This window comes from Triticum dicoccoides, chromosome 2B (genome assembly GCF_002162155.2).
Source record: "Triticum dicoccoides isolate Atlit2015 ecotype Zavitan chromosome 2B, WEW_v2.0, whole genome shotgun sequence".
Taxonomy (NCBI): Eukaryota; Viridiplantae; Streptophyta; class Magnoliopsida; order Poales; family Poaceae; genus Triticum; species Triticum dicoccoides.
The window spans coordinates 568973986-568994765 of record NC_041383.1 but is presented as its reverse complement, the minus strand read 5'-3'; positions in this window follow the sequence as shown (position 1 = coordinate 568994765).

Here is a 20780-nt window from a genome sequence, read left to right as displayed (position 1 = left end):
TGCTAGATGGAGTTCAGTCGCTCTCTCTACTAGTTTCCTGATGATGATCTACCTAATCTCCTCCTCCTAGATCTCCTCCTGGATCTCCCTACCTTGTGGGTGGCTAGTCCTATTTATAGGCAAAGGCCCTGGGCCTCTTCCCAAATATTGAGCGGGAAGGGCGCCAACAATTGGCCATTTTGAAGGGGAACATCTAGTACACTTATCCTGACTAAAGTTGGTCCTCTCCTATCAAAGGCTCCGACGATGACGCCTTCCTGGGCTCCACGATGACTTCCTTCGTGCCGTTGCGACGGTCTTGGTCTTGTTGCACCGAAATGGATGCCTTTGCTTGATACTCTTGCCTGCGCTTGCTCCCTATACATCAAAGAGGAAACAAGGACACTGCGCAGGCCGGCGCCCGCCTGGCTTTGGTCGTCATGGCTTGCGTCATGGGCACCTCGTGAGGTACCCCTCCTTGATCTCTCTGCCTCCTTGTGAGCCAAGCTGACGAGGCCGTGCCTAAGGAAGCTTCCTGTCGTCCACCCCGCGAGGCTTGGCCCCTCGCGAGGGTCTTGAGCTCGTGCTGATGAAGATGGGCCATGCTGGGCTGCCCCTTGAGCCACGCCGCAGGCCGCAGGCAGGCAAGTCTGGGGACCCCCATTCCCAGAACGCCGAAAGTAGCTCCCGGGCCCAAGGCGCGCCCGGAGTTGGCTGAGCAGAGAAGCGAAGGGGCAAGTGCGAAGTGTCACGGGCCCTAACAGCCTGCGGCCTCGGGCGCCGCGTGGCGGTTGGTTGGACGTGGGCGGCCCCGCTCCCCCTCGACGCCTCGGCAACCGCACGAATGGACAAGTCCCTGCATGCAAAAACGGGTCATGATTACCTGCGATCGTGGAAGCCGACGGTTGGCCTCCTCTGGCTATAAGTACGGAACGGCACGAGCCATTCTAGTTCATCTTCCTCTGCTACTCCTCCTCTTCTTCATCTTCGCCATTGGTCCGCCTTGCCGAAATGGCTCCGATCCGCCGGTTCTCCGCAGAAGAGAAGGGAAAGGCCCCCGAGAGGGTCCTGACCCGCTTCCACCGAAGAAGCGGTTGGTCCTCTGCCGCCAAGATGAGGGTGCACGGCAGGAGGTGTCGAGGCCTTGGTGCGAGCGGCCATCACCAGGGTTCCCGCTGCCCCTGTACGCCCACCTTGAGGGCCCTCCAGGAGTTGATGTCGAGCGCCATGGAATCACGGCGGGTCACTGCGGTGCGTGTTGTCCCTCCTGGAATCACGCCGAGGTCTCCTCCCGAGAGTTTGTGCTTCATGCCGCCATGCCTCCTCGCTCTTGGATTCGCCTTCCTCCTTCCTCCGCCTTCGAGATTCCGCCAAGGGGGCCTTTCAGGCTCTGGCTGCAGCATGCCGACTGCCAGACTCCTGTGACCGATGCGGATGTCGAGGTCGTCGCTCCAGGCAAGGTCATCATGACCCGGGGTTGGGGCGAGATCGCCCGGGTCTGCCGATCGGAGGGGGCCCTCGTGATCCACCTAGATTACGATGGCACCTCATTGATGCTCTTCAAGGTCTTCGATGAAGACGGGCGTCGGCTGGAGTGCTGCCCTGAGAGAGGTGGTCGGGGTCCCGCCGTGGCGAGGACCGGGCTCGCCGTCTGCTCCCTCAGCAGCTCCTCACGCGACGGGGGTGTTGGAGGATCCAGCGACTCCGCTGAGCTCTTCACGACTCCGGAGACGAGCGATGACAGCTACGAGCCCCCGAGCCTATGCTGCTCTCGGAGCAGGACGGGCTCGTTAGGCCGCCGCTGCCTCTAATCTGGATGAGGTTGGCACCGGGCCTCACGCGGCCCACAATTGATGATGGCGTCTGCTGCCCCGGTTCCTGTAGTTAGGAGTCCTTAGGATATGCGTCTCTTCTCCCTGCGAGGAGCCAAGGACACACCCCGTGTGGGCTTGTAAGGTGTCTGTAGTCCCTTTTGTTAATATGATCCTTATCATGAAGCAGTGTGAGACGCTCTTCCCTCCTTAGCTTAGTTCCTCCTTTCGAACCTCGCGAGGGCTCGATGCTCTGCGCCGACAGGTCCCGGTCCCAAGGCAAGCTTCAGCCGTCGCTGGTATGCCAGGTCGCAATGCCGTGGTCAAGGCCAGGAGGTGAGCGGCCCGGGGTCCAGTAAGAGCCCCTGAGTCGCGATGCTCAGGAGGTCCCCTTTAGCTCTCAAGCGGCCATCGTTCGATGAGAAAGGAGTGCGACGTTGCTAGCATGAGATTGCATTGGATGCGGGGACGGTGCTGCGATAGCTAGTGTTTCCGGAGGGTGACTTATCTCGAGAGTCAGGAACCGCTTCCTGGTGTGGCGCTAAGTCCGTGCATTGGCCGGCGAAGTGTTCCCTGGCGAGGTCCCCGCGTGCCTCTTCCCTCTCGCCTTTGCTCTCCTTTCTGCTCTACGTCCTCGGGTCCCGGCCCTCGAGCGGATCTCAGTCGTCGCTGGTTTGCCAGGTCGCGATGCCATGGACAAAGCCAGAGGGTGAGGGCTGGAGAGCCAGTAGGAGCCCTAAGTCGCGATGCTCAGGTACCCCCCCTTTAACGTGCAAGCGGTTCCCATGGATGGGAGTGAAGAGGACGCCTTGAGGGCCTCGCCTGGCGCTGCTCCTTGAAGGGATCCTGCAGGCCCACCACAAAAAGAACAAGAGTCCGCTATGACGAGTGGTGGTCAGCCGTTAGTTGCTTTGGAGAGGCGACGAGGCACTAAAGGCCTGATGAGGTGTATCCGGGCACCCGTGAGCCAGCGCGGGACTCACGGGGCCCTACCTCAAGGCGGGTTGCGCCTAGCACTAGGCCATATCTTATCATGTGTTCCTGCAAATTTGGCTAGATGCCGACGCTCTACGTCCTCGGGTCCCGGCCCTCAAGCGGGTCTCAGCCGTCGCTGGTTTGCCAGGTCGCGATGCCGTGGACAAAGCTAGAGGGTGAGGGCTGGAGAGCCAGTAGGAGCCCTGAGTCGCGATGCTCAGGCACCCCCCTTTAACGTGCAAGCGGCCGACATGAAGAAATAAGAGGTGCCACGGACGGGCATCAAATAACAGGCATGATGGGTCGAATGCATAGCCCAAAAATAAACGCAAGAGGGGTACATGCCGCTGGGTCTGATCCGAGCGACTTGGGGATGATGCAGCCCGAAGGGCGCCCCCAACAAGGTAAGCTAAAAACATGAACAAAAGGGATACACGCCGCAGGGACGGACCCACGCGGCCTGGGAATGATGCAGCCCTGAGGGCGCTCCCAGCTGGAAACAAAACTTGAAGGATGTCACCTGATAGCGTTGAAGATGAAGGGGTGTTGAAGTAGCGGGCATCGCGGGCTGTGGAAGCCGATCTTCACGAGCCCCCAGGCCCAGGAGCCTCGGGAGGCTCCGGAGGCGCTGGTGGCTCCTCGTGAACCGTCTCCATCTCCGCCAGGACTGTGGAACGCCTGGCCTCCTGAGCCTCCAGGATGCTTCCCATGAGGCGCTGGCGCACAACAGCCGTGTTCGGCAAGCCGTAGGGCATGCGAACGTGGCTGTGGGGTGGGCCTTCACAGCGCCCCACTCGTGAGGGCCAGAAGCGCTCCTGAGAGGCGGCTCGGTTGAGCCCTGGAATGTCGATGCAGACGCGCAACCCACCATCCTCACGTGGATGGGGAGCTGCGGCGGGTAAGCGGCGGCTGCCACTCATGACTCTTGAGTCCTGCAACTCCTGCGTGATCTGACTGACGAACTCCTGTGGGTTTGGCCCTCCTTGCCTTGCTCCTTCCTGAGGGAAACATGCTCTGAAAAACGCCTCCAAGTGGTGCCCAAGCGCCTCCCTCGTGACCTTAGCAAGGTCGGTGGCCCCCCAGGAGGGAGCCCCCAAGCCATCCTTGAGGAGGGCGTCGGGCGCGCCTTCCTATGCGACAGAAGGAGGCGCCCCCTGAGCAGGCGCAGACCCTGAGGGGCCTGCCCCTTGAGGGGTTGGGCCTGGCGATGTCTTCTTCTTCTTGGGAGCGGTCTCAAGGAGCCTCCCGCTCCCGCGATCCGGGTCTTCAAGTGATGCGGCCTGAAAAGCTCGCTCCAGGGAGCACACTGCGTCTCTTTCTTCACAGGGCACCGTGATGACTCTGCCACTTCCTGGCATCTTGAGGACGTTGTAGCCGTGATGGGTCACGGCCATGAACTTGGCGAGAGCTGGGTACCCGAGGATGGCGTTGTACGGCAGGCGAATGTGGGCGACGTCAAAGTCGATGAGCTCGGTGCGGTAGTTTTTGCGCGCCCCGAAGGTGACAGGGAGGCGGACCTGCCCAATCGGAACCGTGGAGCCATCGGTGACTCCGGAGAAAGGCTTGGTTGGCTGAAGCTTATTGTAAGGCACTTGGAGATTGTTGAACGTCTCTACGGACAAGACGTTCATTCCTGCCCCGCCGTCGATGAGGGTCCTGGTGACTTGCACGTTGCTGATGACTGGGGAGCAAAGCATCGGGAGGACTCCGGCTGTGGCCGTGCAGTTGAGCTGATCCGCTGAGCTGAACATGATGGCGCACGCCGACCACCTGAGAGGGCGCGTGGCTTCGAGCTTGGGGAGGACTGGATTCACTTCACGGAAAACTGCTTGAAGATGCGTTGAGAGGCTGGGGCTTGAGCTCCGCCCAGGATGCAAGCGGTCACGTGCGGCTCCTAGAAGCCCCCAGCCCCCTCGTGCTGATGATGGTCCTCGTTTCTCCTTGGCTGCGGCGGCAGTGGAGAGAGGCCTGCGTTTCCTTGCGGACGGTCCTCGCGAGGCTGATCCCTCCAGTCTCCCTCGCGAGGCTGATCCTGCCAGCGATCCTCGCGAGGTCGGTCGCACCACCCTTGGCGAGGGCCACGGTCTTCCCAGCATCATGCGTTCCTTCCTCCTCCTCGGCCGTAGCCGCGATCGTTGCGGTCGGGGCGTCGGCCAATCCTCCCTTCTCGCATGGCTCGGAGCTCTTGATATTCGTTGGTGTTGTGGGTGTGGAGGTCGTGGTACACACAGTACCGGCTGCCTTTGAAAGACTCTGGCTGATCTCTGCCTCGCTTGGTGTCTAGTTCTGCCGCAAGCATGGCAGCCCCCTTGCACTTCACATCCTTGTCCTTGGATTTCTTTTCTTCTGGGTCTGCGGCTGGAAACTCGAGGAGGGAAAGGCGGCCTTCCTCAGCCCTGGCGCACTTGGTCGCCAAGTTGAATAGCTCCAAGGAAGTTCACATATCTTCATGCATCGCCAGCTCCTCCTTCATCTTGACGTCACACACACCGTCGGAGAAGGTTGAGATGATGGCATCCTCGGTCACCTTGGGAATCTTGAGACGTGCGTTGTTGAAGAGCTAGATGTACTTCTGCAGGGTCTCCCCTAGTTGCTGCTTGATGCGGCGCATGTCTCTTACGGCGGGTGGCCAGTCGCGAGTACCTTGGAAGTTGGCGATGAAATGGGTGTGCATCTCGTCCCAGGAGGAGATCATGCCAGGAGCCAGGTTCAAGAGCCAGGTGCGGGCCCCGTCCTTGAGTGCCATGGGAAACCAGTTCGCCATGACCTTCTTGTCCCCGTTGGCGGCTTTGATGCCCAGCTCGTAGAGCTGGAGGAACTCCATAGGGTCGGCCGTGCCGTCGTAGCGAGGAGGCAGGTCTGGCTTGAACTTGCAGGGCCACGCGACGCTGTGCAGCTCGGTGGTGAAGGCGAGGCAGCCTGCTGTGGCCACTGGAGGCCTTTGGTGACGAAGAGCTCGGTCTTGTGGGTCCCCATGCGCTGCAGCTGGGAGTAGCGCGGTGTCTTGGCATGCTGGGACAGGAGCGTGGTCGCGACGGAACGGAGCAGGGAGCACCCGGGCACCTTCTTGGGGGTGAGGGACCTCTTGGCAGCTCCGCTCTTGCTGCGCTGGCGCCGGACGGAGCGGGTTCTGCCCAGGGACCATGCACCTTGGGGCCAGGGCGCCTTCTTGAGGGGGAGGCGGCTGAGGCGCCCCCGGAGCTTCATTGCCCGCGCAGGGCGGGGCGCGGTGCAGCGAGAAGGATGGCGCGGGGGAGCCCCCTGCGGCACGGACGAGCTCGGCGATGCGGTCGAGCCACTCTTCATAGACGTCGTCGACTGGGTGGTTGTGCAGGAGCTCGTTTGCCACGAGGAGCGCAGCTCGGGCCTCCATGGCCGCGCGGGGTGCGCGGGATGAAGAACCAGCTGGGGCGAGCGAGGGCGTTGCAGTACGGCCGTCTCTCCTCATGGACGGATGATGGGACGAAGCTTGCTGCTTGTTCCCCGCTGGGCCGGTGGCGGCGTTGACGGTAGGCGACGGGGAACGGCGGGGGTGGCCGCCGACCGGGGCCGTCTGGGCGACGCGGGAAGCGAGAGCGGCTCGGCGCTCGGCGCGGGCCCGACGAGCGTCTGACATTGATGTGATGGTCGGGGAAGAACAGGGCGGCGAAAGACGAATTCCGGTGGACCCCCTACCTGGCACGCCAAATGTCGGGTTTCGGGTTCCGGCAGACCCTCTATATTCGAACACTGGGGTGCGCGCGGAGATTTCGCCCACTACCTACCTGCACCTCACCGCCTCGCTAGGATCTAAGCAATCAAAGGGACAACACAAGAGACACAGGGTTTATACTGGTTCAGGCCACCATTGTGGTGTAATACCCTACTCCAGTGTGTGGTGTGGTGGATTGCCTCTTGGGCTGATGATGAACAATACAAGGAAGAATAGCCTCGCGAGGGTCTGTTCTTGGCTGGTGCGATGAACTGCTAGAGGGAGTTCAGTCGCTCTCTCTACTGGTTTCCTGATGATGATCTACCTAATCTCCTCCTCCTGGATCTCCCTACCTTGTGGGTGGCTATTCCTATTTATAGGCAAAGGCCCTGGGCCTCTTCCCAAATATTGAGTGGGAAGGGCACCAACAATTGGCCATTTTGAAGGGGAACATCTAGTACACTTATCCTGACTAAAGTTGGTCCTCGCCTGTCAAAGGCTCTGACGATGACGCCTTCCTGGGCTCCATGATGACTTCCTTCCTGCCATTGGGACGGTCTTGGTCTTGTTGCACCAAAATGGATGCCTTTGCTTGATACTCTTACCTGCGCTTGCTCCCTATACGTCAAAGAGGAAACAAGGACACTGCGCAGGCCGGCGCCCGCCTGGTGCCCGCCTGGCTTTGGTCGTCATGGCTTGCGTCATGGGCACCTTGTGAGGTACCCTGCTTTGATCTCTCCGCCTCCTCGTAAGCCAGCCTGACGAGGCCGTGCCTGAGGAAGCTTCCTGTCGTCCACCCCGCGAGGCTTGGCCCCTCGCGAGGGTCTTGAGCTCGTGCTGATGAAGATGGGCCATGCTGGGCTGCCCCTTGAGCCACGCCGCAGGCCGCAGGCAGGCAATTCTGGGGACCCCCGTTCCCAGAACGCCGACACCACCGGTGAGGGATCCCCCCTCCGGCAGGGTGCCGGAACGGGCTCTCGAGAGGCTTTTGGTGGCTACAGAGGCTTACGGCGGCGGAATTCCCGACCTATCTTCTCCTTTGATGTTTTTAGGGTACGTGGGCTTATATAGGTGAAAGAAGTCGGTCGGGGGGTGCTCGAGGGGCCCACGAGATAGGGGGGCGCGCCTAGGGGGGTGGGCGCGCACTCCTATCTCCTGGCCTCCTCAAGGCTCTTCTGACGTGAACTCCAAGTCTCCCGGATGATATTCTTCCCAAAAATCACGCTCCCGAAGGTTTCATTCCATTTGGACTCCGTTTGATATTCCTTTTCTTTGAAATACTGAAACAGGCAATAAAACAGCAATATGGGTTGGGCCTCCGGTTAGTAGGTTAGTCCCAAAAGTAATATAGAAGTGTATAATAAAGCCCGTAATCATTCAAAACAGATAATAAAATAGCATGAATGCTTCATAAATTATAGATACGTTGGAGACGTATCAAGTGCCGACACCTCAACACCTGTGCCTCAGGCCTCGAGCGATGCTTGCCTCCCCGCACCCATTCTTAGGGCAAGCTCGGTGCTGACGGCGAGGAGGGGAGCCACGATGACGGGATTCTCGTGAGGCCCCGAAAGGCCGACCATACGCAGCCCCCATTCATCGAAGGAAGGAATCTGGCTCGTGAACTCGACCTTGTTCGAGCAGAGATACAAGAGGCCGCACCCGTGCAACATGTCGCCAGCGAGGGGTTGCCGGTCAAGACCTCGAGCACCATCCTCTATGCTTTGGGCAGGAGCCCCGACTCCTGAAGCCTCATGCGATCCCGGTCACCAGCCAGGGCCCACATCGGCCGGGAATGGCGCTGGAGACGAGCAATGCAACGATGGAGGAACTCCTTCACCACCTGAGGCGCAGTCATGCCAAGGTCCCTCAGCCTCTTCAACCGGAGCCAGACGAAGGAAAGGCGAGAGCTCTCGAGCTTCTCGTGGCCCCAGCCGGAGTTGGGGACGGCGGACAACGATGGAGGCGAGAGCAAGGGGCTGAGCACCCTAACATCGACGTACACCCAGCGCGTCCGGAACCCGCTCGCGCATGGTGGGAGATAAAAATCAATCCCCTAGGCGGTCGTCTCCGCCACAGCCTAGAAGCTCACGCACCCCGAGCACTATGAGGGGTCGGTCAGATGCAGTGAGAAGAAATGGCGCAAGAGGGAAACGGAAGGAGCAATGCCCGTCATGGCCTCGCAAACAAAGGCGAAAATGGCGAGAAGGGAAACGGATTGAGGATCAAGAAAGCACTGCGTTGAAGAAGGCAGAGAAGGGGGGAACCAGGCCAGCCCACAAGGCGTCGACAAAGAACCGAACCTCGGTGACTGACCTGTCAATGGAGGCACGGGACGCAGGTCAAGCCACCATCTTCCCCCACTTGTTGAAGCTGGAGGCGAGCGCCGGGCCAACCTTGCCCATGGCCTCCAGGTTGAGCACCCGCGACTGGCCAACGGTAGGTTCAGTTGTCGAGGCGGGTTGGCTGAGAGCAGAGGCGTCTTCCCCTTCTTCGTGCTAGTCGGCGCCATGGCAATGGAGGGGGAAGAGTGCAAATCAGATTGAGAGCGGAAGCAGAGGCTCGAGGAGGAAGGAATGATGGGAAGCACGCTGCCTGCAACGAGGTAATAACTGCATAGGGCATCGGGGCCGCCTAGCCAGGCGGATATCGAGGCGACATGGGGAAGCAGAGACGCCCACATCCAATCAGTTGCCACGCGTCAACCAAGGCCGTAGGCTTTGGGGGCCCGCGACACTCCACACTTGCCCCTTGGCTTTGCCACTAAGCCAAGTATGAGCGCGCCTTGGGCTCGGGGGCTACTGTCGGCGTTCTAGGAATGGGGGTCACTAGACTTGCCTACCTGCGGCCCGCGGCATGGCTCCACCAGCGGCCCAGTGCGGCGTGTCTTCATCAGCCAAACATTCAAGACCCTCGCGAGGGGCCAAGCCTCGCGGGGCGGATGATGCAAGGCCTCCTCAGGAGCGGCCTCATCAGGCAGGCTCATGAGGGAGGCAGAGAGATCAAGGCAAGGGGTACCTCGCGAGGTTCCCGTGATGCAAGCCATGACGACCAAGGCTAGGCGGGCCCCAAGCATGCGCCAGTGCGCGTAGTGTACTAGTTTCCCCTTTGGTGCTAAGGGGGCAAGCGCAGGCGCGGAGTAGCAAGGCATCAGGCAAAGGTTTCCATATCGGTGCAACAAGACCAGGACTAGCAGGACGGCAAGACGGAGGTCACTATGGAGCCCAAGACGGCGTCATCACCACAGCCTTTGGCAGGCGAAGACCACCTTTAGTCAGGATAGCTTGTACTAGATGTCCCCCTTCAAATTGGCCGTTGTTGGATCCCTTCCCGCTCAATATTTGGGGATAGGACAAGGGCCTCTATAAATAGGACTAGCCACCACCATAGACGCGGAAACACAGAGACGAACCCACGGATCCATTCGGACCAAAACCACTCACCGAGCACAAGAACACCTCCCCTCAGGAGGCTGTTCTTCCCCTTGTACTATTCATCATCAGCCCAAGAGGCAATCCACCACCACCACACTGGATTAGGGTATTACACCACATTGGTGTCCTGAACCAGTATAAACCTCGTGTCTCTTGTGCTGTGATTTCGTTTAGTTAAGCTTAGGGATCGCTGCGAGGCTGAGAGCAAGATTCGGTAGGGGGAAATCTTCATACGCACCCGAGTGTTCGAACCTCAAGGGTTTTGTCGGAACCCGACATCCGAAGTTGCGGCGGTGGAAAAGTGTTTTCGTGGCTCCCCCTGATGGTTTTTGGGTATAAGAGTATATATTGGCAAAAGAATTAGTTCGGGAGACCCACGAGGGGCCCACGAGGTAGGGGGAGCGCCCTACCCCCCTGAGCTCACCCTCCACCCTTGTGGCTGCCTCGTTGCGTCTCCGACTTCATCTCCAAGTCTCCTGGTTTGCTTTTGGTCCAAGAAAGTTCATCGCAAAAGTTTTATTCCGTTTGGACTCCGTTTGGTATTCCTTTTCTGCGAAACTCTAAACAGGCAAAAAACAAAAACTGGCACTGGGCTCTATGTTAATAGGTTAGTCCCAAAAATAATATAAAATAGCATATTAATCCATATAAAACATCCAAAACAGATAGTATAATAGCATGGAAGAATCAAAAAATATAGATACGTTGGGGATGTATCACTTCGCAAGGTGGGGATAACTTGTGCATATCTATTTGATCTTGGATCAGCAGAAGCACCAAGTCGCCTTCTTGAAACGCCCGTGTTTTAACTCTTTGTGGCTATGATACCAATGCAGGTCTTGGTGATATATTGCTGAATGAGCCGCCGCAAGGTCACGCTCCTTATCTCATTATCAGCTTCAACATAAGCCGTCACATGGGGTGAGTCATGATGGATATCACTTGGAAGAACCACCTCTGCACCACAGACCATGAAGAAAGGCATATAGCCTGTTGACCTATTAAGCGTGGTATTGATACTCCAGAGTACTGAAGGTAACTCCTCAACCCAACAACCCGGCGTTCGCTTCAAAGGAACCATAAGCCGAGGTTTTATGCCTCTCAAAATTTCTTGGTTAGCCCTTTCAGCTAGACCATTAGACTGTGGATGAGCCACAGAAGAAACATCAAGACGAATATGCTCTCATTGACATAACTCCTTCATAGCGCCTTTAGATAAATTAGTGTCATTATGAGTAATGATACTATGAGGGTAACCAAAATGGAAGATCAGTTTTTTAACAAACTGGACTACAGTTGCTGCATCACACTTGCTGACCGGCTCTGCCTCAACCCACTTGGTGAATTTGTCAACCGACGCCAAGAGGTGGGTTTTCTTATCCTTAGACCTCTTGAAGGGTCCAACCATGTCAAGCCCCCAGACCGAAAACGGCCAAGTAACTAGAATCATCCTCAATTCTTGAGCCGGCACATGAGCCCGTCGAGAAAATTTCTGACATCCATCGCACTTACTGACGATATCCTCTGCATCAGCGTGAGCTGTCAACCAATAAACCCATGATGAACGGCTTTAGCCACTAAAAATTTAGAGCTGGCGTGATGACCACAATCACCTTCATGGATCTCCCTTAAAATTTCACGGCCCTCTTCAGGAGAAACACAATGTCAGAACACGCCTATGACACAGCATCGGTGTAACTCACCATTGACAATAGTCATAGACTTGGATCTCCTGGTGATTTGCCTTCCCAAAGTTTCATCCTCAGGTAACTCGCCCTAGGTTATATAAGCCAAGTAGGGAGGCGTCCAATCAGGAATAGCATGGTGAGCTGCCACGAACTGTGCCTCCTGGTCAGGAATAGCAAGATCCTCTTCTGATGGCAACTTGACTGAAGGATGATGCAATACATCCAAAAATATATTAGGAGGCACCAGCTTACGTTGAGACCCAAGCCGGCTCAGGGCGTCAGCCGACTCATTCTTCCTTCGATCCAAATGCTCCACGTGGTAACCTTGAAGTGACTAGCAATGTTATCAACTGCCCAATGATAAGCTGCCATGAGCGGGTCTTTGGAATCTCATGTACCTGAAACTTGCTGAGCCACCAGGTCTGAGTCGCCAAAGCACCTGATCCGGGTTAAATTCATATTTTTGGCCATTCGAAGGCCGTGGAGTAAAGCCTCATATTCAGGTGCATTGTTAGTACAAGGGAACATCAGCCTTAAAACATAACAAAATTTGTCACCTCGTGGGGAAGTTAAAATTACTCCAGCCCCCGAGCCTTCCAGCTGCCTAGACCCATCAAAATGGATCGTTTCGTCCAATATGTGTTATCAGGCTTCTCTTCAGGTGTCTGTTATTCTGTCCAGTCATTGATGAAATCTAGCAGAGCCTGAGATTTGATAGCTGTTCTTGGTACGTATTTCAAACCATGAGGTCCGAATTTTATTGCCCACTTAGCAACCCGGCTAGTGGCCTCTCTGTTTTCAATAATGTCTCCTAAAGGAGCAGAGCTGACCACAGTATTGGGATGACCAAGAAGATAGTGCTTCAGCTTGCGACTTGCCATGAACACCCCATATACCAACTTATGCCAATGTGGATATCGTTGGTTAGACTCAATCAACACCTCACCGACCCTTACTAACATAGTAAGCCGGCCACTTGACTGGGTACTCCTTACCCGCGTCCTTGCACTCCACTACAATCACCACACTGACAACCTTACTATTAGGAGCCACATACAAGAGCAAGGGTTCCTTATCATTGGGGGTTGCAAGGATGGGCGTCTCAGCAAACTACTTTTTGAGCTCCTCAAACGCCTTATCCACAGCGTCACTCCAGACAAAATGACATGTTTTCTTCATCATCTGGTATAAGGTAATAGCCTTCTCTCCCAGGCGGCTTATGAACCGGCTTAGAGCCGTGATATGACCCGCCAGATGCTGGATGTCATTGATACATGCCGGCTTAGCCAACAAAGTAATAGCCTTAATTTTCTCCGGGTTAGCTTCTATACCTCTCTCCGAGACTAGAAAACACAGTTGGTCGGGTTAAGCATCATCTTAGAGACCCAGAGATTGTCAAATGTCTCCCTTAGATCTTCCAAGAGTGTTTCCTTTTTCATGGATTTAACCATAATATCATCCACTTAAGCATGAACATTACACCCAATTTGGTTGTGAAAGCAATTCTGAACACAACGTTGATAAGTCGCCTGGGCACTCTTAAGCCCAAAAGGCATAGAGACATAGTAGAAGGCTCCAAAAGGGGTGATAAAAGACATCTTCTCTTGGTCTTTAACTGCCATTTTGATCTGATGATAACCAGAATAAGCCTCTAGGAAACATAAACTCTCACAACCCACCGTGGCATCAATAATCTAGTCAATACGAGGGAGAGCAAACAGATCAGTTGGGAAAGCTTTGTTAAGATCTATGTAGTCGACACACATACGCCAAGTGCCATTCTTCTTAAGCACCAGCACCGGGTTAGCCAACCACTCCGGATGAAAGACCTCCATGATAAACCCGGCTGCCAAGAGTCGGGCCACCTCTTCTCCAATAGCCTTATGTCGTTCTTCATTGAAACGACGAAGAAACTTCTTGACCAACTTAAACTTAGGATCCACATTAAGAGTGTGCTTAACGAATTTTCTCGATACACCGAGCATGTCAGAAGGTTTTCATGCAAAGATGTCCCGATTCTCACGGATGAACTCGATGAGTAAGCTTTCCTATTTGGGATCCATATTAGCCCCCACTATAAAATACAGAGATGAGTCACCAGGGACAAAGTCAACCTGGTTAGTATCATCAGCCAACATAAACTTCAGCAAAGGGTCTTGCTCAGTGGTGGGTTTCTTCAGAGGGGTCATATCCGCCGGGTCAATATTATCTTTATAAAAGTTAAGCTCTTCTGTGGCGTAAGCTGACTTGGCATAAGCAGCATCTCCTTCTTCACATTCCAGAGCAATTTTCTGATCACCACAGACCATGATAGTACCCTTATGCCCTGGCATCTTGAACTGTAAATAAACATAGCAAGGCCGAGGCATAAACTTGGCATAAGCTAGACGCCCAAACAAGGCATGACACGGGCTCTTGATTTTAACAACTTCAAACCATAATGTCTCTGCCCTGTAGTCATATTTATCGCCAAAAGCCACTTCTAAGGACATTTTTCCCACAAGATATCTCGACTTACCAGGCACTACACCATCAAAGACTGTTGAAGATGGCTTGAGATCCTTGTCCGTCAAATTCATCCGCTAGAACGTGTTATAATAGAGGATGTTAATACTGCTACCGCCAACCATGAGCATCTTAGTGAATTTATAACCCCCCAACTTGTGGTGCTACCACCAATGCCAGCTGACCCGGATTATCAACCCGGGGCGAGTGGTCCGCCCGACTCCATGTTATATGTTTTCTTCATCATCTGGTATAAGGGAATAGCCTTCTCTCCCAGGAGGATTATGAACCGGCTTAGAACCACGATACGACCCGCCAGACACTGGACGTAATTGATACATGCTGGCTTAGCCAACGAAGTAATAGCCTTAATTTTCTTTGGGTTAGCTACTATACCTCTCTCCGAGACCAGAAAACACACTTGGCCGGGTTAAGCATCATCTTAGAGACCCGTAGATTGTCAAAGGTCTCCCTTAGATCTTCCAAGAGTGATTCCTTTTTCCTGGATTTAAGCACAATATCATCCACTTAAGCATGCACATTACGCCTAGTTTGGTTGTGAAAGCAATTCTGAACACAATGTTGATAAGTCGCCTGTTCACTCTTAAGCCCAAAAGGCATAGAGACATAGCAGAAGGCTCCAAAAGGGGTGATAAAAGACATCTTCTCTTGGTCTTTAACTGCCATTTTGATCTAATGATAACCAGAATAAGCCTCTAGGAAACATAAACTCTCACAACCCACTGTGGCATCAATAATCTAGTCAATACGAGGGAGGGCAAACAGATCAGTTGGGCAAGCTTTGTTAAGATCTATGTAGTCGACACACATACGCCAAGTGCCATTCTTCTTAAGCACCAGCACCAGGTTAGCCAACCACTCCGGATGAAAGACCACCATGATAAACCCGGCTGCCAAGAACCTGGCCACCTCTTGTCCAATAGCCTTATGTCGTTCTTCATTGAAACAACGAAGAAACTTCTTGACCTGGTTTAAACTTAGGATCCACATTAAGAGTGTGCTCAACGAATTTTCTCGATACACCCGGCATGTCAGTAGGTTTTCATGCAAAGATGTCCTGATTCTCACGGATGAACTCGATGAGTGCGCTTTCCTATTTGGGATCCATATTAGCCCGCACTGTAAACTGCTGAGATGAGTCGCCAGGGACAAAGTCAACCTGCTTAGTATCATCAGCCAACTTAGACTTCAGCAAAAGGTCTTGCTCAGTGGTGGGTTTCTTTAGAGGGGTCATATCCACCGGGTCAACATTATCTTTACAAAACTTAAGCTCTTCTGTGGCGCAAGCCGACTCGGCATAAGCAGCATCTCCTTCTTCACATTCCAGAGCAATTTTATGATCACCACAGACCGTGATAGTACCCTTACGCCCTGGCATCTTGAACTATAAATAAACATAGGAAGGCCGAGCCATAAACTTGGCATAAGCTGGACGCCCAAACAAGGCATGACACGGGCTCTTGATTTTAACCACCTCAAACCACAATGTCTCTGCCTTGTAGTCATGTTCATCACCAAAAGCCACTTCTAAGGATATTTTCCCCACATGATATGCCAACTTACCAGGCACTACACCATGAAAGACTGTTGAAGATGGCTTGAGATCCTTGTCCATCAAATTCATCCGCTTGAACATGTTATAATAAAGGATGTTAATACTGCTATCGCTATCCATGAGCCCTTAGTGAATTTATAACCCCCAACTTCTGGTGCTACCATCAATGCCAGCTGACCTGGATTATCAACCCGGGGCGAGTGATCGTCCCGAGTCCATGTTATATGTTTTCTTCATCATCTAGTATAAGGGAATAGCCTTCTCTCCCAGGCGGATTATGTACCGGCTTAGAGCCGTGATACGACCCGCCAGACGTTGGACGTCATTGATACACGCCGGCTTAGCCAACGAAGTAATAGCCTTAATTTTATTTGGGTTAGCTTCTATACCTCTCTTCGAGACCACAAAACACACTTGACCGGGTTAAGCATCATCTTAGAGAGCCAGAGATTGTCAAAAGTCTCCCTTATATCTTCCAAGAGTGTTTCCATTTTCCTGAATTTAACCGCAATATTATCCACATAGGCATGCACATTACGCCCAGTTTGGCTGTGAAAGCAATTCTGAACACAACGTTGATAAGTCGCCTAGGCACTCTTAATCCCAAAAGGCATAGAGACATAGCAGAAGGCTCCGAAAGGGGTGATAAAAGACATCTTCTCTTGGTCTTTAACTGCCATTTTGATCTAATGATAACCAGAATAAGCATACAGGAAACATAAACTCTCATAACCCATTGTGGCATCACTAATCTGGTCAATATGAGGGAGAGAAACGGATCAGCTGGACAAGCTTTGTTAAGATCTGTGTAGTCGACACACATACGCCAAGTACCATTCTTCTTGAGCAGCAACACTGGGTTAGCCAACCACTCCAGATGAAAGACCGCCACGATAGACCCGGCTGCCAAGAGTCGTGCCACCTCTTCTCGAATAGCCTTATGTTGTTCTTTATTGAAACAATGAAGAAACTGCTTGACCGGCTTAAACTTAGGATCCACATTAAGAGTGTGCTGAGTGAATTCTCTTGGTATACCCAGCATGTCAGAAGGTTTCCATGGAAAGATGTCTTGATTCTCTCGGATGAACTTGATGAGGGATCTTTCCTATTTGGGATCCATATTAGCCCCCACTATAAACTGTTGAGATGAGTCGCCAGTGAGAAAGTCAATCTGCTTAGTATCATCAACTGACTTAGACTTCAGCAAAGGGTCTTGCTGAGTGGTGGGTTTCTTCAGAGGGGTCATATCCGCCGAGTCAACATTATTTTTATAAAACTTAAGCTCTTCTGTGGCGCAAGCTGACTCAGCATAAGCAGCATCTCCTTATTCACATTCCAGAGCAATTTTCTGATCACCATAGACCGTGATAGTACCCTTACGCCTTGGTATCTTGAGCTGTAAATAAACATAGTAAGGCCGAGCCATAAACTTGGCATAAGTTGGATGCCTAAACAAGGCATGATACGGGCTCTTGATTTTAACCACCTCAAACCATAATGTCTCTGCCCTATAGTCATGTTCATCGCCAAAAGCCACTTCTAAGGATATTTTTCCCACAGGATATGCCGACTTACTAGGCACTACACCATGAAAGACTATTGAAGATGGCTTGAGATCCTTGTGCGTCAAATTCATCCATTGGAACGTGTCATAATAGAGGATGTTAATACTGCTACCGCCATCCATGAGCACCTTAGTGAATTTATAACCCCCAACTTGTGGTGCTACCACCAATGCCAGCTGACCCGGACTATCAACCTGGGTCGGGTGATCCGCCCGACTGCATGCTATTGCATGCTCTGACCACCTCAAGTATTGGGGTACCATCGACTCAACAACATTGACCACACATTTATGAACCTTCCGATCCCTCATGTAGAGACTGGTTGTGAAAACATGATATTCACCCTGAGTGAGCTGCTTTAGGTTACTCTGATACTGTGACTGCTGCTGCTGGTTACCCTGACCAGACTGTTGATTATAACCACCCTGGTTTCCTTGTCCGAATTGGAACCACTACCACTAAATCCAGGACCGTGTGAGCCGGATCCTGACTCACCAGGCGGGCCATTATTGTTTCCGTGATGTTAATTGAAGTTGGAATTCATGTACTCCTTCATGATAACAGTCCTTCCAAGCATGAGCTGCCAGTTTATTGGGTGGGCTGTGCTTTGGGCAACGCTCGTTCATCATCGCCTCAATATTAAGTTTTGGCCCTCCAGGAGCCTGCTTATCATTGCCATGACGATGCTGGCCTTTATATCCTACATTGGTGTTAAATACAAAATCTGACCTGCCCTCGGGTTGTCTGTGCTTACCACCATTGCCCTGGTTGTGACTATTGTTCCCTATCACATCTGTTGCTGACCCTTACCATTACCACTCTTATTTACCTTGTTGGATTTTTCATCATTAGATCCAGGGTCTTTAGTGGTCTCTGAGTCGGCATATTTGATGAGAGCCGCCATGAGTTCTCCCATGTCACTACAATGGCACTTAAGCCTCCCGAGATTCTGCTTAAGGGGGGTAAAGTGACAATTCTTCTCCAAGACCAGGACAGCTGAACATGCTGCAATGCTATCTGATGATTGGAAAATAACTGAGACCCGGCAAACCCAATGGTGGGTCGACTCATCCTCCCGCTGCACACTGTTATCCAGATCAATAATCGTCAGAGGCTGCTTACATGTTCCATTAAAGTTCTAAATGAAGCGTGCCTTTAACTCAACCCATGAATTAATGGAGTTGGTGGGTAATCCTTTCAACCAGGTACGAGCCGGTCCATCCAACATCACGGTGAAGTACTTGGCACATACAACAACATTAATGTCTAACATCTCCATAGCTAGCTCATAGCTCTCAATCCAAGCCTCAGCTCGAAGATCAGCTGTGTAATTAGGCAACTTACAAGGGCCCTTAAAATCCTTGGGCAAACTTTCATTGCGTAGAGCCGGTACTAGACATGGCACGCCCACTGGCTTGGAAGTCGTTCCAATTTCAATAGATGCCAAAGGGTTTATTTGAAATTGCTGATTATGTCGGCATTCTGGATACGGGGGTACCCAGACTTGCCTACCTACGGCCCACTGTGCGGCTCCATCGACGACCTGGTATGGCCTAGCTTCAGCATCGACAACTCAAGACCCTCGCGAGGGGCCAAGCCTCACGAGGCAGACGACGCCAAGACCCCCGAGGGAATTGGCCTCCTCAGGCTGGCTCCTGAGGGGCGGAGAGTTCTATGCAAGGTGCACCGCACGAGGCCCAACTGACGTGAGCCATGACAACCAAGGCCAGGCGGGCGCTAGCGGGCGTAGAGTACCAGTTTCCTCTTTGGTGCAAAGGAGGCAAGCAGCAGGCGCGAAGTCCCGAGGAATCAGCCAAAGGTTTCCATTCTGGTGCAACGAGACCAAGACCGCCAGGACGGCAGGACGGAGGTCATTGTCGAGCGCACCACAGCGTCACGACCAGAGGATTTTCGCAGGCGAAGACCGCTTTAGTCAGGATAGGATGTACTTCTTGCCCCCCTTCAAATCTAGCCGTTGTGGCATCCCTTCCCGCCAACATTTGGGAAGTGGACCAAGGCTACTATAAATAGGACTTAGCCACCACCATAGCGGGGGACGGACAGATCGGATCCCTTCTCATCCAACCACCTCACCAGCTCTCTCGAGCTCAAGAACACCTCACCTCCTGAGGCCAGTTCATCCACTGTACTAGTTCATCCATAGCCCTTCGAGGCAATCCACCAAAATGCTGGAGTAGGGTATTACATTGTAAGGTGTCCCAAACCAGGACAAACTACTATGTCTCTCTGTCCCTTTGAGCTCGACGCGCTAGGCTTAGGAAGATTGCTAGTAGGAAAGCGTGGTAGGTTGAGATCTCCGCATGCACCCTAGAGTTTGAACCTCTCAAGGTTTTGCGAAACCTGAAATCCGACATTTGGCGCGCCAGGTAGGGGTGCGTCGGATCCTCTCTTCCGTCGCTCGTTCCACCGTTACTCCGACACTTCCATGGCTGACGCACGTTAGGCTCGCGCTGAGAACCGGGCCGTGCTTGCCGCCCGCGTCGCTCAGACAGCCTCGGCAGGCGACGGCTGTGCTCGTCATCCTCCATCACCAGCAGCCAATGCCACCACGGGCACTGCCGGCCATGAGCAACAAGCTTCATCGCTACACCCCTTGGTGCATCGTGACGGGCGCACGGCCACTCCATCGCTGACCCCGGCTGCTTCATCCTCCCATGCGCGTCGCGGCCCGGTGAACACGCAAGCTGCTCTACTCATGGCGTGGGAGATCCTCCGCTATTGCCCAGTCAACAACCTCTATGAGGAGTGGCTCGAGCGCATCGCCGAGCTCGTCAGCGCCGCCGGAGACTCCACTGCACCGGCCTGCTCGCTACCTCAACAGCCTCCTGCCGTGGGCGACGTGGCGCATGGGGCACCTCCACCACCTCCAGCCCAGGGCACCATCGTCGAGCCAAGACGGGTGGCACCGTGGCGCGACCCACCATGTCAGGAGCCTGCGCGTGCATAGGCGAGCTGCCAAGTGGTGCAGCGGCCCCAAGAAGATGCACATCTGCTTCCAGTACCCCCACGTCAAGTCCGTGTGCCGCCTGTGATGATGGTAGCGCGCGGGCACCAAGATCAGGCTCCACTTCCTCGATGGGCTCCCGTGACCATAGCAGGGTGCCGCACATTCACTCTGGAGCTTCGCAACATCATCTGGCCAGGAAAGTTCAAGCTTGACCTACCCCCACGCTATGACGGCACCACCGACCCCGCCGAGTTCCTGCAGCTCTACGAGCTGAGCATCGAGGCAGCCAGCGGTGACGAGAAGATCATGGCTGATACGTCTCCAATGTATCTATAATTTTTGATTGTTCCATGCTACTATATTACCTGTTTTGGATGTTTATGGGCTTTATTTTACAAATTTATATCATTTTTGGGACTAACCTAGTAACCGGAGGCCCAGCCCGTATTGTTGTTGTTTTTTTGCCTATTTCAGTATTTCGAAGAAAATGAATATCAAACAGAGTCCAAACGGAATGAAACCTTTGGGAGCGTGATTTTTGGAACAAACATGATCCAAAGAACTTGGAGTGCAAGTCAAGAAGCAATC